Below are 17,133 nucleotides of genomic sequence, written 5' to 3'. Positions count from 1 at the left end.
GTGTTAATGGAGAAAAGGTCTCCTGCCTCTCGACACCCCCTTACAAGGAAGTTGTAGACTGCGATGAGGTCTCCCCTCAGCCTCCTCTTCTCCAGGCTGAACAGGCCCAGTGCCCTCAGCCGTTCCTCGTATGTCTTCCCCTCCAGGCCTTTCACCATCTTCGTAGCCCTCCTCTGGACACTCTCCAACAGTTTCATGTCCTTTTTATACTGTGGTGCCCAGAACTGCACACAGTACTCGAGGTGAGGCCGCACCAGCGCAGAGTAGAGCGGGACAATCACCTCCCTTGACCTACTAGCGATGCCGTGCTTGATGCACCCCAGGACACGGTTGGCCCTCCTGGCTGCCAGGGCACACTGCCGGCTCATATTCAACTTGCTGTCTACCACGACCCCCAGATCCCTCTCTTCTAGGCTGCTCTCCAGCGTCTCATCGCCCAGTCTGTACGTGCAGCCAGGGTTTCCCCGTCCCAGGTGCAGGACCCGGCACTTGCTCTTATTGAACTTCATGCGATTGGCGATCGCCCAGCTCTCCAACCTATCCAGATCCCTCTGCAAGGCCTTTCCTCAGCAAGACTAGAGACATTAAGATACACTTATGCTGCCTGGTTAAGACCACAGCCAGGCCACTCTCATGGTCAAATACATAGTCAGTTCAAATGATGATTTGCAATATATCCTAAGAAGACAGGTGATCCCCAGAGTCTGGAGGTGTAGCAGACTACTGGCATGCTTGGGTCAGACACCTGGATGTAAGGGAGAGCAGAGTGCCATGCTTACAGATCATCTGAAAAGTGCTCTTGCAGTGTTATAGATGTACCAGCAAGTCATTGCACATGATTTTTTGGAGGGCATTTTAAATGCACAAATTCTGCTGTCTCCCAAATCATACAGGATGGCTCCAGGCCTGAAACTAGTGTCTGAGTTATTCCTTTTATTTATTCCTTGTTATAATTAAATGATTCTTTGTATGAGCAGATTAACTGTTTAATTGCTCACAATATATATTAGCACTCTTGAAAAAAAAAAAAAAGTTTATTATAGGTAAAGTTCAAGATTTCAGATTTTCTTTTTTTTTTCTTTTTTTTTTTTTTTTTTTTAAATAGTGATGGAGAAGCTATGAAGCTATGATGATAATATTTAATTGCCATCACCAAAATGTTATTTTTTAACCAGCTAGTTAATATGACTGGTCTTTTATTTCTCATTCCTTCCAATGAACACAATTATATTGTATCTCAAAATGTAGCATCTTTAAGGAAGAAATAACTGTCTTATTTATACTGCAGCTAGACCATGAACATTTATGGCAATTATGTTACCCTAATTCCTTGCCCTACTACAATGGAATTTTTGCTTGCCTACTCCATTGCAAACTACTCAACAGCTGCACTGCAGATGTAGTCACACATGCATCTGCTATTGCTGTCTCCCAGCACTGTCTGGTCTTCCATACCTCAGGAGATGGTCCTGCTTGTATTTTAGAATGAAACCTTGCCTGTTTTAGGTCTACCAACTTTAAATGAGCCAAATATAATTCATATGAATAGATCTACAACTAGTAGCAAACATTGTTTAAGGTACATTGCTTATAGACCAAAATGTTTTAATTGATTTAACAGTCACAGTAACAATTTTAATATTTATATCTGTGTTACTGCTGTTGCTGTTCTTATCATGGAACAGTTTATTAGAGAGCATATTTTCATAAATGTGCAATTTCAGTGGCTTGAAATATTTTGGATTACATTTGCTTTAACATCAAGAACTAGTAGCAGGAATTTTCTCTGCTGAGTTAAGTATCGCACAAAATTGTTTTGACCAACATGTATCATCATCATCTTTGTGATTCACTGCTAATCAGAAAACAAGTGGCTGCAGCACCATACTGCAGACATGAAATCCATAAACTATAGAAGACCTATTGTAAGGAGCAAAAATGATTTTCCCTCTGTGCTTATCAAAAGGTAATTCTAATGTCTTGGCTAATGAATTCCACCCCAGCTGTGCGTGATCTTATAATTACACGGTTCAGGCTCCACATCATACAGTTTCTCCAGTGAAATTTTGCAGTGATTCTGACCATAACTTGCCGGAGTATTTGCTTAAAATCAGGTGTTTTGAGTGCCCAATGAAACCACCTTCAGTTGCTTTAATGGATACCTGAATACATACACGATCATTACCATATTTACATTCAGGCAGATTCTGGCACCAGTTTGATGAATAAAGATCATATTGTGGAAACTAATTGCTGTGTTTGGAATTAATGTATTGATTTCTTCTAGAAATGGTTATTTAACACATAGTGTCAGTGGCATGAGACCTGATTTCGACACACACAATGTATAATCTAAAGAGAAAGAAATCCAATAAAGCAACCCCACAGAGCTAATAGTTGGTAAACTATACTGTATATATATATTCCTAATCAATAACCAATTTTTTCTCTAAAAGCTATGGTTTATCATATCCTTCTGGATTCTAGTTTTTCCATTATGTTTCCAGCAAAAGTTCTCTCTCTGCGACAAAACACAGGAATAATACGTACCCATGCATCAGCCATTTAGCTGTTAACAAACAGAGATAATGGCCATTGGGAATGTAAAAGCTAGACTACTTGGCTGCTCTGACAAATGAAATCCAGGAGTAATGAGTCACACTAGATGTGATTCTTTAAAAAGAACCATTGGCAAAATCTCAGATTTTAAAATAACTTTGCTGAGATCAAGTGGAGCTGTCTTCAGCCATGATGAAAAAGCTAAAAATGAGTATCTGACTGTGCAGATAATTCCAGCAGCCTGGCAGCATTCATTTGCGAAGTAGCCTAGCCTGATAAGATGCTCACACTGATGCTAATACGCGCTGGATGGTGTGGATACATATTGCATAATCGCTGCATGCATGGCACCTTCATTCATACAGAGCCGTCTGTGGTTATCAGCTTAGATGATAATGTGCGTGCCTGTGAGCCAGCCTCTGCCCTGGGTTTTGGTTTGCTCTGCAGTGCTAAGCAGACTGCAGAGTGCTCACTTTCCTGAGCAAGAAAGGCCAAACACTTATTCCCCTGCAATTCTAGCCATATCTATGCCATTTTAGCAGTGAAAGGGAAGGAGACCAGGGATGGAAAGTGGGTCTTCTTCAGAATATACAAAGTACACAGGTCTTGACACAGATTTACAAGCTCTGTTTGTATGGATAGTAACTGAGAAATCGCCTATGTAGTGTTTTTTTTTTTTTTTTTTTTTTTTTTTTTTTTTTTTTTTTGTACTGTGCTGTTTGCTTCACTTAGTCAGAAGTAAAACTCCAGATTTTCATTAAGTTTTGTGGTTTTGCTCCATTTGAATGTGTACTAAGCCCAACCACTTCTCTGCAAGTTTTCAAAATATTTTTTGAGTATGATGCTGTTGCTGGAGGAAATGCTATTTTTCATTTCTATGTACCTCATGACAGCTCATCCCCAAGTTGTTTGTGATTCAGGTACATCTAAAAAAATTATTAGAATAATATAACATTTCTCATCTGTCTGCAAAAATAGTGCATGCAGAAGTTTACTGCCAGAGAAAGACCTGCATAACTTTCTGGTTCAACAAGAAAATTTCAAAAAAAACGAAGTTCAGGGCTATAGGAAAAAAGCCTACCTGTCATATCATATATCTTTTAGGCTTTGAGGAAACACGCATTAACCAGTAGAGGCAAAGCAATGAGCAGAAACAAATAAAGTGAAAAATCCCAGACACATTCCAGTTTCGTCACAGTGGATTTCTTGCAGAGTTCTCTTCAGGCAGACTTTCTTTTGACTCCTAACTAAATGATCATTGCTAGATGAAGTCAAAGTTTGCACTTCAGTGCTTTGCTTCACCAGCATACAATGGAAACCAATGACACTGCTGACTGAAATAATTTTATTAGGCAGCAGAGAATTTCTCAAATGCTTAAATTAAAATTGCAGCTGTTCATACTTGTTTTCAGTATTACATATATATATATAGTTTGTATCAGTAAAGAAATTCTAGTCACACAATAATGCTGGGCAGTGTTGTGCAAAATACTGGTATTTTACAGATATGTCACACTACAGAGATTGATTTGGAAAACTCAGGTGAATGATGTATAAAATGTAAAGCAGAAATGTCACTGATCACTGATATAAGTATTATATTCAGGAGCAAGCAAAGATTCAGTTTTACTGCCAGACAAGTTTGCAATACTTCCATTTTATCTAGGCTACTTGTGCTTTCTTAGTAGAAAATTCACATTAAGTAACATTAAGCAGAAAAGAAGAGACTACGCAATAGTGGAGTTCTCTGTAAAGGTTTTATCACTGGGAGACCGGGTTGCCTGAGTTATTCATTAGTTGGAATATGGCAAATTTTTCAAAGGGAAACAAAAGATGGCAGAAATAATATTATTGAAATATTCTTGCATTGGTTTTTCATACATATTTCTCTAGATTCCTTTGTTATTATGAGACCAATCGCACAGATCACAAAGGAAGAAACCAATGCATAATCAGCACATTAACTTCTGGAGATTGCCTCTGAAGGGCCTGCTGAAATCAATAGGAGTCTTTCCTTTGATTTCACAGATTTTTAGATTTAGTCATTAAGATTAATTCATTAAGATTGTTTTTAAAGTCAGGACATTACACAACTATAAAGAGTTCTCTGCATCCTTTTGTAAAGCCAAGAGTGATCCCTCTGCATGACTATAAAGCAAACAGTATGATCATCAGATATCTGAGTGAATATTTTAATAGCAGATCAGAGGCATCTCGTGTACCTCTGCCTGAGATGCTACCCATTGTCCTCAGAGGGGAGTCAGGAGAGAGGATACGAGTGTTCTTTGCTCTTCAGGGTCCTTGCTGGATACGGATACATTTTGGTAACTGTTGCTCAGGTGACTAGTTTTTGAGAAATGTCCCCAGTGAAACAGATAGCAAACAGAGAGCAGAGTGAGGGTGAAATGATCAAAAGTGAAAATTTGTCAAAAGTATAAGGATTATTAAACATATATTTATAATCTATCAGGAAAAAAAATGGATAATGCAATCCCATGATACATCAGGCACATTTTGGATGAGATAGTCCTTTTGTAGGTTTGGAGGAAATGCTGACATGTCATTGTGTCCTAGGAACAGAAATATTGAAAATGAAGTGTAAGGCTATCTCAGCTAATGGAATACAAACATGGTTAAATGTGAACACAGTCCTGGGATTACAGAAAATAAGAATTGAAAATAACTCAAGGAGTCATCCAGTCATTCCTCTACTCTGAGACTAGGTGATCTATTCTTATGTCATTTGTGACAAGTATTTGCCCAAACTGCTCTTAAACATTTCTCAGATGTGGTTTCCAGAGCTGTCTGGACATCTCTCCATCTCTTCATTACCCTTTGTTTGTACACTTTCTTATGCCTGCAATTGCCTTGCTGTAATTTAGGAGCATCTGTTCCTATCTGACAGGCAGACACAAGGAAGAGCTCATTCTCTCACTCATCTAAGGACTGTTATTTAAAATTCTAGTCTTCTGAACTTGGACCAAAAATATCCAACACCTTCATTTTTCCCCATATGTCCCTCCTTAATCTTTATCATTCTCACTGCTGCCCTTTGGTCTCTCTCCAATTAACATGCATCTTTCTCCAGCACCTAAGCTGGCCACAGGTCACATACTGAAGACATAACCTTACTCAGAAATCTTACTGTTACAACTGTTACTTAATGAGTATACACACGTATTTGTTTGCCTTTTTAACAATTACTTTTTCTCTTTACTTTTTATGGAGACTTACTTTAAACCCCAGTTCATTTCTGAAGATATGCTGCCTTCCCTTCTGCTTTTTGCGCAGTTTATTATTCCTGCAAAAAGGCAGAAATTTTCATTTTTTTCCTTATTGCATTGCATTCTATTTTTCCAGACTATTTCTCCAATTTATCAACACTGTTGTAATTGTTATCCTGTCTTCTCAAACACGTATTGCCCAACTGGTGAACTTAATACATGTTTTCTCCACCCTGTCTTGCAAATCACAAACAGAAACATTGCATAGTGTTCAGGACAACTCCTGTAAACACCCCCTCAGTCCATCCCTCAAATTTAATCATGAATTAGTAATACCTACTCTTTTAATACACTTCTTTCCAATGAGTAATGTATTAATCTAATAATTGTTTTCATCCAGTCCACATTCAGATGCAATCAATTCAGATGCAATCATGCATCTGAATGTCCAGATGTGTATTTAATTCAAGATATGAGACATCTACCAGTTTTTTCCTATCCAGAAGACCTGTTAGTTATCCCATCACTGTACAATCATTCCTTTCTTTCTCAAAGTTCATATTTAATAGTATAATATGTATGTGACTAAACTTCAGTTCTGAGATAACCTGTAAAAGGGCAATCAAGGGGAAAGAGATAACATTACAAGATAATAAATAAAATTTGTTATCTAAATCCATGCTTTACTCCCCTGTATTCATGCTTTCACAATAATTGCAGACACTAAGTTATGATATCTTCCCTTATCATCAAACACTTTTTGCTTTGTCAAAGCAGAAGATGTGCCTATTTAGAACTGTGCTGGCAAACTCCCTGAAGATCACAAACTGGTCTGGAAGACTTCTGAAAGACCATCACCTACAGAAAGTGATGAACTAACTACCAGTTTAAATACAGTACACACCTGGCCCAGTTTAGTTTTATAAAAATGGTGATAGCTGCCCAAAGCATGGCTATGAAGAATCCCCTGGAAAATACACTCTCTATAATGAACATCTAAATACAGTTCTTTCGTGTTCTTTCTCATTATCAACCTGTCGAGATTTCATCTCATCAGGCAAGCTAATGGAACATGGATTTTGTTGAACTGTAGCACTTTCCAAATGAACAAACAAAAGTCAATAGCTGGCTGCTAGCTCATGAAGGGAAACTATGGCAGAAAGAAAAATTGTGCACCTTGCTCAACTGAGTGTATGCCTAAATGGCTGAAACATTATTTCAGTCTTGAAGTTCTATCCAAAGCTTCTCTGAAACTCTTGAAAAATTGTCAGAAATTCTAATGAATAGCTATTTTGATTTGATTTTTTTTACAAGTGTTTTTCCAACTTAAAACAACAGAAAAAAAAAAAGTCTTTTTGATACCTATCCTAATATATTGGCGTGGTGAAATAAAAATGTTATTTAACCATTTTAAAACCTTAAAGAAGTTTGACTTCAGTGTAGGGTCCAAAATTGCAAAGGTTAAAAAGGAAACTGTGTAAGTCCCAATTCATTGTGATGAACTGCCATGGTGATACTTAGTGATGTAAAACTGGAACTAGGTGTTCCAGTTTTCTTTCTTTCATTACAAGCAACAAATCCATGCAAGTAAAACATAGAAATTTCTTGGTGGAGGGCTGAGAAGGGAAAGAAACAGACCACAAGTTTTGGAAAGCTAAGCCAGCACTCACTGATGAAAGAACTATTGGAGGACAACTTGTCAGCAGGTGTCATCCCATGGGCGGCAAGAGCTACACTGGAGAGCTCTGAATATTCCCTCTGTTGCCTGTCATCTGTTGAAGTAGTTATACTTGAAATGCATTTTGAGAAATCCTACCCCAAACCACTATTCATGAGAGTAGCCCATGTCTTTATCTTTGAAGATAAGTCCTTAAATCTCTTAAAAATATCTCATAGTCTTTGGGGATACCTGTAAATGCTGAAATATTTGTGGCAATACTTTTCCTACATTCCATGAACAACAATAAAGGTGCAGTGAATTTGCATTTTGAGGAGGTGTCCTAAGAAGACTGGGTCCTCTACCACTGGTTTTGCCCAAGTGTCCGCATATCTGGTGTTGGGTCAACAAGTTTTTAATTGTATCCCTCCACAGTCTCTAGGTCACTTCTATTTGAGTCATCACAGCTCCTCAAAGCTGCCTCTATGTCACTGCAGCTCTGTCTGTCATCTGAGCGGGCTCTGGTCTTCTCCTAATCTCAACAGTGTTTTCTGCTTTTAATTCAGTGACAAGAACAAGGGCTATCCTCATGACTGGATGAAACCTTCTTTCCCACCCACACCTTCACAAGGTAATAATTTTAGCTGAGATACATTTGATATTTGTCTCTTTGTTTATTATCAAAGAGGGTTGATAGTATGCAATTAAGTCCAACTTTCAGGTCATGAAGTATAAGGGTAAAAAAAAAAAAAAAAAAAGTGGCCCTATACATCCTGACATATAACTGCTCTATATGAATACTGAGAAATAGAAATACATAAATATTTTAGAGATATTTGTAGTCATCTGTAACAGTGCATCTATATGGCAGATATAAATCAGCCTAGGTTTCAGAAAAACTTGCTATTTTCTCTTATGTTTTATTCTCAACTCCTTCACTTGCTCAGTGCTTTTGATTAAAGTTTTTTTATTATTATTTATTTTCCACAGTTCTTTCCCAAATTTATTTCCCACTCTCCTGAACTGAAAATAGTGCCAAAAGTCATAAAATTTGGAGTTTGTCCATCACATTTCATCAACATATTTTTGGATGAAATTTCAATTGATTTACCTCTTTTTCATAAGCAGATTAAGCTTGCATTTAAAAAGTTTCTTTTATTTTTCTTTCTGTTTTCCACAGACTTTCCTCATACTTCCCTTTCACTAGAAGCCAGGCAGTTTACCTAAACACAAGATCTCCTCTGCAGTTGTCTTTGTTGTTGAAGGTACAACCCAAACCTCCACAACTGAGGGGGTCCACCATATCCTCTGGGCTACTGAAGATAATCCCATGTGAGAGCCCAGAACTAGGAAGTGAAGAAAGTCTGTTATGATGCACAGCTGGTACCACACTGCAATTTCACTGAATTTCACTGTCAAATATTCACTTTTTTTTTTTTTTTTTTTTTTTTTAAACAGGCAAAGGTCTTTGTTTTCCAAAGAAAATGTCAATTATAACAATGTAGAGAAGAATCTCCACTTTCTGATAAGCATAATGGTAATTAGGACCACATACCACAGAAGCCCTAAAGAAAGGACAAGATGTCCCTCCTCACTTTTGAAGTATTTTAGATCCATGACACATTTCTACAAGTAGTAATGGTGAAATATAAATTACTTTGGTTGAAAATAGGTCAATATGCCACTGATGTTGCTAGTCTGTCTTTTGTTGGTGGTAAAGACATTCTTGATTTTCCTTAATGTTACTTTATGAGAGATAATATACAGAAATCAGAAGTACTGCTGTAATTGCTGGTTACCATACCACCAGCAAGGTACCTCTGAAGAGATATATTAAACAACCTCTTTTTAACAACCTCTTTTTTTTTTTTTTTCTTCCCAAGGGTAATGTAGTTGAAAACAACTTTCTATATATCAGATGTTGACTCTTGTGGGATTATGGCTAGCAGTGATAGATTTTAACATTCAGTGGGCCAAGCTGAGAATTTATGCTGGTGAATTTATACTGTGAAGATTCAAAGAAGTGAGACATTACTCACTCTTAGTTTGGCCCCATAATATTAGACTATTATTCAAAAAAGGCAAAAATATATGTCTAGGTTGGGGTATCATAACAAATTAGAAGGCAGGGATTGCCTTTGGGAGTGCTTATTATTTTTCCTTTTAGCCAGTTCCAAAGTCTTTGTAATTTATTCTAGGAATCACAACCAAACTTTATTCCTCTCAATTCTTTCACAAATGATTCTTCACTGCAGAAATACGAGATACATTTTTCAGTTTTGTTTTAGGCTGACAAGTTCTTTTTGCTCTTGACAACTGATGACATATATAATAACAACAACAAATCTCTAAGACAATTCTCCCATACTCCCTGTTTTGTTGACCAGCCCTTGAGGAATACAGGAGAAGAGTTAAGAATATAAAGTGGTTTGACCACATAGCAGCAACCCTGGATCCATTTGCTTCTGAGCCTGTTTTTCAATGTGCCTCTCTTGGGGCCCTGCAAGCAGGTCCTACAATACCAAGAAAGACTCCAAACCTAATATTTAATTTACACAGTGTGTCCAGTCCACACGGGCCTTTGAAAAGAGAGATATCACAGACAGGCTGACTATAATGACAGTGTCTCTTTGGGGTAAAAAAAGAAACATGAGGACTTCCACTTATGTTCTGGAGAATCCTACCAAGAAGAAGTAGTGAAAAATAATTAGTAAGTCCTTTTGTGCCCAGAGATACTTTTTATAATTTTTGAAGTGTTATTTATGAATCCCTCCTCTCTGAATGCTTTATTTATTCGCACTGGGTCTTTCAGCTAGCACTGTTTGCTATTTTGCTTGAGGTTATATCAACAGTCTGATAGAGAAATGCATGCCAGTAAGTGTCAATGCCCTTCTTGGCAACATATTTAGGTTTCCTTAGGATCAAGTCATCCCACAAACTTTAGTTGCTATTACTTCGGGCAAAGTTTAAAGAGATCTGCCATTGCACTAAAAAAGGCTCTAACACAGAACTAAATGACGCCCCCAGAAATGTTGCTAAAAGCATAAATTGAAAGAATATACTCTATGGTATATCTTCCTTGTTAAAGATGGAGAACATCTGAAGTGAGGATTTTTATTTTTGGCAAAAAAGGACCATAGACTAACCTGTTGAAAAGTCAGCACATCTTAGCTTCTCAGTCTGCAGCCTGTTAAGAGTTCTGGGTAGTGTAGTCTAAAATGTAAAGGCTTCAACTAACTTTAAAACTCCTCACAGAAACCATTGAAAACATTACTTACTAAAAAAATACCATATGAAGAGGGTAAAAGAGAAGGTGCATCCTGTGAAGCAGCTGTTGGGTATCACAGAAAACTCATCTGGTTTATACTGACAAAGGTAGTACAAGATGTCATATAGAATATAACAAATATAAAAACCTATTCAGGTTCCTTTTTGTTGGGTTCCTCAGGATACAAGCAGATACTCACATTCGCAATCACTTTAAAAATTATGGATGTAGATAAATTATAGTAAATGAAATCTTAAAGAAAAGTTGAAAAAAGAAAACTATTTTCCAGACTTTTTTTTGCTTCCCACATTAAAGATGTTTTTTAAAGATTTGTATGGTTTTCATGATGTGTTTTACATAAACCAAGACAAACTTTGTTATATAACCTAAACTAAAATCATTTGCTTTCCAGGTAACTGCAGATTGCTTGTGAATGTAAATTGCAAAGGTTTGCTACAGAGATGACATTAACTGTTACTGTAAGTTTTGTTTCAGGATGGGCCAATACACAATACCTTCAGAATTTAAAAAAAAAAAAGAAAAAAAAGAAAAAAGTTTAAAGAACAGTGGTTCTGTCATTTTATATTAAGTATCTGCAACAGGTTCAACAGCTGAAACTCATGGGATTATCCAGCTTTACAGTCCCTGCTGAGTAAGCTGAGCTAGGAGAAAGCTTTGTTTCTGACGGAAAAGGTGCCACCATAGCCCCACAAATCAAACACATTAGGATTTACGTTCTTTCCTCTAAGCTAAATGGTCACTTGCTGCACTACATAAACAGCAAGGAAAATACTCTTTTGGCAGATGCCTTGACCTGCATGAGTGGAAAGCTACATAAAAGCTTCTGAGAAAGGCCTGATTAAAGCTGAACACAGAAATTTTCCCTTGGAGGTTGGTGGTGTCAGCAGTTTTGGATAATCTTTGTCATATTAGTGGCATTTGTATTGTATTAGTGAGTTCTATAGCTTAATTCAACATTAAAAATACTAGCACAATGTGAGTGGTTATCATTCTCCATCTGACATCTCTATCCTGCAATGAACTTTTAAAAACCATTAACATAATAGTTAGTATTAGAAAAATTATTCTGATAAGTAAAGCAGGGGTAAAAAAAAAAAAAAAAAAAAAAAAAAAAGGAGTTTTAAAAAGAGCACTAAAATCAAAGACTCAGATATATTTGGGGAAAAAAAAGAAAAGAAAAGAAAAGAAAAAAAAAACAAACACCAACTTTATTTGCCATTGAGTGGTACATAGAAGTAGAGGCTTTTGTCAGATTGTCTGCTGATTTCTTTCACTCTTCCCAGAGCTCATAAAAGTCTATGCAATATGACCTGAGTTATGGAATGGAACATACACTTATTAAATTTTCAGCTGACATGAAGCTACGAAGGACTGTGAGTAAATTGGAGGGTAGGATTCAAATTCAAAAATCATCTTGACAGATTGGAAGAATGGGCTGAAAAGAACAAGGTGAAATTCAGTAGAGACAAATGCAGCTCTCAGGCAGGAGTTCTCAGCTGTGGAAACTAAAGATAGGGAACTGGCCAGATAGCCATTCTGCAACTAAACATAAGGGCTTATTGAGAACTGCAAGTGGTGGTCAAGTCCCCCTAGCTATGCCCCAGGTTTGCAATAACCTTCAGGCAATAACCTTCTAGAAAGTTGCAGACCAGCTGGAGAATATTCCAGAGACACAATAACAGTCAGAAGTCAAGGAAGCATTGCACCGGGATCAAAGGGATCTAAACAAGAGGATGATGAGGGTCATGATAACATTTTCAAGTGTGTATAAGGTTGTTGTGAAAGGATGAGGAGGAACATCTGGTACTCATTGCCACAGAGTATGGGACAAGAAGCTAGAGGTTTAAATTACTAGAAGAAAAATGCAAGTCAGACTTCATGGAAAGTACTGCAAGTGTAGAGATAGAAAATCAATATAAATGTTTTACTGATGAAGGCCAGAGGATCTCTAACATTAGAGGTCTTAAAGGACATTATACTGTTGCAAAACAGCCTGTCCTAACAAATCTCTCAGAAGCTACTATTCTGGAGAAGTGGACTAAAGGTTCTCCTAATACCCTTCACAGTTGTATCCATCCATGGGTCTATGAATTACAAGAGACCACGCAACTATAATGATCAGGTAACACTGCATTACTTCAGGGGAAGTGCAGCATGTCTCAGGTTTCAGGAAGGCAAATATTTATCAATGACTTCTGAATGATGCACAATTATTTAGAAGTATGTAATACCAGAATTTCTGTTATATTTTAATCACTGGCTCTACAGCCAATCCCTCTGCAACCCAGTTTTTTAGTCTCTTGGTATCAATCCTCTATCTTTTAAATAGCTGTAACTCAGTGCTATCATGAGGTTTCATTAATGAATGCTTATACTGCATACAGAAAATCCTGGATGAAAGGGGATATAAAATTGCAAGTAACTATCCCTTATTTATTATGACCATGGTTCCAGTTTTGTTAAATAGCATTTGTTCTTTTATATTAAGAACATGATTTTTGGATGAAGTTGAAAACCAAATTCAAAAATTTTTGATCTTTAGACCAAAAATATTCCCAGCACTATGAATTCAAGGCTGTGGCATGAAACACTTTGTTTGCAAAGATTAGCAGCATGTAGACCAGAGAGCTGGAGATCCCTGACCTCTGCAGCGATGGAGCCATAACTCCTTACTTGTCAGCTGCCTCCTCTCTTGTAACAACCTTCTACCCACAGCAAACATGTGCCACAGTGCACATTTGAGCAGCTGTGACCTGTACTGGAGGTCAGCTGCATTCCCAGGAACCCAAGAGAATTAAAAGGCAGTGTAATCTCGTCCTCCCCACCTCACAGTGTGGTCTTGTGAGCCCCAGTATCACCCCATCATTCTGCTATCCAACAGATCTCTGCAGTGCACACCTGTTCTTGACACTAGTATTTTGTCACCTACAAGAGTTGCATTCACTCCACAGATTCAAGTGCAGTCATGACTGTGACATAGATAAAGTAGTTTATTTTCTTTATCTGTCAGTCTTAAGGCTGTAAAAGTGCTTGAAATTTGTATTATATATGACGCAGAGCACTTAGTTACTTTTGTGGTATTTATAGCAAGAAAAGCTTAACCTTTAGAGGAAACTAAACCAGATAAAAATCTGAGACAGGCTCCAAGCTGACACCCGTGTGCTTTGACACAGACTAGAGTGATGATTTGGCCTTCCTGAGGCTGAGACCTAGAGTACTGAGGTAGGTTCCTCAGCTCCTTATTCAGTGTTTAGGCAGAATAAATTATATTCTAGAAGTCTTTAAAATAATCAGCACTTCCAGCAAAGAAAATCCCTAAGGCCAAAACATGGAACAGGGATTTGCCTATAACAACACAGCAGGAAAACTCTGAGAATATAGTCATCTCCTAAAGACAGCACTTTTCAGGTGCTTGCATCTGTTCAGAACTCATTGAAGCAAAGAGCCTGTGACCTTTTCTAAAGGAAGCTGAATGGAAATGGCTTACTGTTTTATTTTGAAAGTGTGGGTAGTGACAATATTCCCCTTTTCTTTGGTTGCCTCAGGGCAGTCCAGTACTAATGTGCAAGTAAGGCAGATGCTAACTCTTTCTCAAAAAAACTGCCAGTGATATCAAGACAGCACAATGCAACCTCATCTCCCATCCCACAACAGAGAACACAACTAATCCCAGCCTCTTTCACTTGAAGTCATGGCTCTGTGCTACTCTGGCAGTCTTAGAGGAGCCTCTTTAAACAGGGGACTTGCCTAAAGCTGGCTTTAGCTCCACCATACTTCAGGATTGCTAACATAAGCAATATGAAATAAGGTTATCTGGTTAAAAGCAGGATGGCAGGATGATTGCTTTCTAGAAAAGAGTGGAGATACTGAGGCCACTGTTCCCCCAGGCAACCTCTTGCTGATAATGAATCTCTTGAACCTACCGATACTAGTCAGAGGGTAAGTAGTCCAGATTCAGTCCAGATTCAGTCTCCATGTTTCCCACCTCCATAACTATCATGTTAAAACACCTTCTAAGATGGTGGTATGTTGTATATTTTCTGTTCAGGTAAGCAGAAAAATATTCAAAACCTAGTCAAAATATATGGTGCATTTTCAGTTGAATCCAATTTGATATGCCTGTAGCCAGATCTTTGCTGGACAAATACATAAATCTAGTTTCTGTACAATGATGAACTTAGTTAAGATAGATGTGCCATGTCACAGAACTGTCAGGTCTAAGATTCTTCTGGGCATGGGCTCAAGGGAGCCTCTGTTTCCCAGCAGCTGGCATGTGGATGACCATGGAGTCCAATTGCCTTCAGGGATAAGTAGCAAATGAAGAGAGGACTCAAGGTCACAGTTTTATCACACAGGTATTTGTGCAAGACCTACACCTGATTGTATGCATACAAATCTTCATGAATCTGCCTGTAGTAGCTTACATTGAATTGACTTTATATATCAGACTGGGAAATCAAGACTAAGTTGGGTAAGCAGCTTTCCCAAAGCCAGTGTGTTTTAGGCAACAAGTTCCTCAAGTTAGCCAAGCAAGACTCATTGGATTTAAGTTCCTCATTTGAGGATTTAGACCTAAGGAACTTGGCCTAAAGAAACTAAGGGAGAAAGCTTGGAATAATCAAGAAGCTCTTGACCCCTGGCCCAGCATCCTGCTACCCTGCTGGTAGCTCTGCTTGCCTCCCTTCAAGGGAAAACAAAGTTCACGTGAGTGGAACATTTGTGGGAATTAGAGCTATTAGAGTGCATTCACTATTTAATTTCTAGGAGTAAGCACTAAAATTAAAACACAAACAAAACCCTACCCTTATTCATGTGATTCTCATGAGAAAGTAATTGGTCCCCTATGGACTTCCTTACATGGATTACACATGACAATACCAACACACACAAATTAATTAGATGCTTGGCATTTCCTCTTTCAGGAGATTATTTTTTCATAAGTTATATTAAAGTATTTTATTGAATTAACCCTTAAATATCTTTCCTGTAGTGCCCTGGCCCTTGCCACTTTCTTTCACCTGAGCACCTTGCTCTTAATCCATGAATAATGAAACTGAGCAATTATGTACAAGTAATGCCTCCTGCTGCAAAGCCCCGAAACTAATCTGATGGGGTTTTTCTCTTCTACTTCGGAAAGTCTGGGCACCCCTGAGGGGAAGAAGGTGATACTTGCCTTTGGTAATCTGTGTAAAAGGCACAGTGAACATTTCACAGTATTCCAGTTGCTCAGTTTGCTTAACCTCATAAATATTTTATAGCAGCCTAATGGAGTGCAAAAAAAAGAATTTCAAAAATTTTTACCCACTGCTATTGTAGTCACTAATGAGGAAAAATCAACATTTATTTATGGTATGACAACACTATGTGGTTCCTTCATGAGCTATATAATTCTTATATTTTTCACCTCACCAAAAAATTTGTTTCAAAGAGACCTTGGGTGAATTTTGCAGAGCTGCAGTTGTGAACACAGAGGTGAATCTACAGACACAGCTACAGCAGATGCTTTTACTACTGTTCATTAACTTTAGCTCTGCTGCCATCAGAATTACATAAGGAACATAAAGGAAATTAAAAAAATAAATAAATATGACTCATGCAATTTGATTTCTGCTGTGTCATTTCCCACTGTTTTTCTCTTTGTACCTCAACAGGCTGGCAATCAAACAGGCTACTGAGGTCACAGTACAGAAATGAATGGCAAGGGTTCAAAGTTCAAAATCTTTTTCACTGCCAAATAGAATTACAAAAGTAACATTACTGAGGGTATAACAGAAAACTCCTTCCAGCTTTTATTCTGGTTTGATTTGGCAAATATGTTCTCCTCTTTCTTTTCCCTTTCCCCTTTCCCTTCCTCCCTCTTCTTCCCCTTCCATTTTCCCTTTTTATCAACTTTGTGGTGAGGTTTAGACACATTTATTTCAGAAAAGGGATGTATTTCACGTGTTCTCTTTGAAATCTATTAATCCCTCATTTTATCTTCATGTCACATGGTGTATTTGAATTTTCAGATATTTATTTGCTTTGGTTTTAAGGACATTCACTTCATCTAAAGCCACAGTTAAACTTTCTATTATTCTACAAGATAAAAGATCAAACATGGTAAAACCAGCTTTGAAAAAATAAAACTTTTTTTTTTTTCCTTACTGCTGCAATGTATGAGTTTTGTAAGCAAAGGAAGTGGTAAAATGGAGGAATGAATGTATAAATCCTTATTCATTCAATATTCATTTATATGCAGTAGAGCTACCTAGCAAGTGCCTGGTTGTATCTAAATAACAAAACATTTGTTTATCCATTCGCCTATTGGATTATCGTAAAAGAACACCAACTGGTGCTTGCAGGTGCTTCACTAAGTGAGATTTGAGTACAGGAAGACTGCAATTGTTCAGGATGATCCAAGTAAA

At 37.6% G+C, this 17,133-nt stretch overlaps 1 long non-coding RNA gene across 2 annotated transcripts in view; it reads left to right on the top strand.

Moving 5' to 3' along the window:
• Positions 1-11,771, top strand: part of LOC101797833 (uncharacterized) — a 139,198-nt gene extending 127,427 nt beyond the window's left edge. For both annotated transcript variants that reach the window (XR_011809235.1, XR_002400819.4), the window contains exons 5-6: positions 8,007-8,071; positions 8,621-11,771. This is a non-coding gene — a long non-coding RNA (uncharacterized lncRNA). The remainder of the gene's footprint in view (positions 1-8,006; positions 8,072-8,620) is intronic.
• The last annotated feature ends 5,362 nt before the right edge of the window (positions 11,772-17,133 follow it).

Source organism: Anas platyrhynchos, chromosome 4, assembly GCF_047663525.1.
Source record: "Anas platyrhynchos isolate ZD024472 breed Pekin duck chromosome 4, IASCAAS_PekinDuck_T2T, whole genome shotgun sequence".
NCBI classification, from domain to species: Eukaryota; Metazoa; Chordata; class Aves; order Anseriformes; family Anatidae; genus Anas; species Anas platyrhynchos.
Note: the sequence above shows the minus strand (reverse complement) of the source record. Positions and strands in the feature narration are given on the sequence as shown.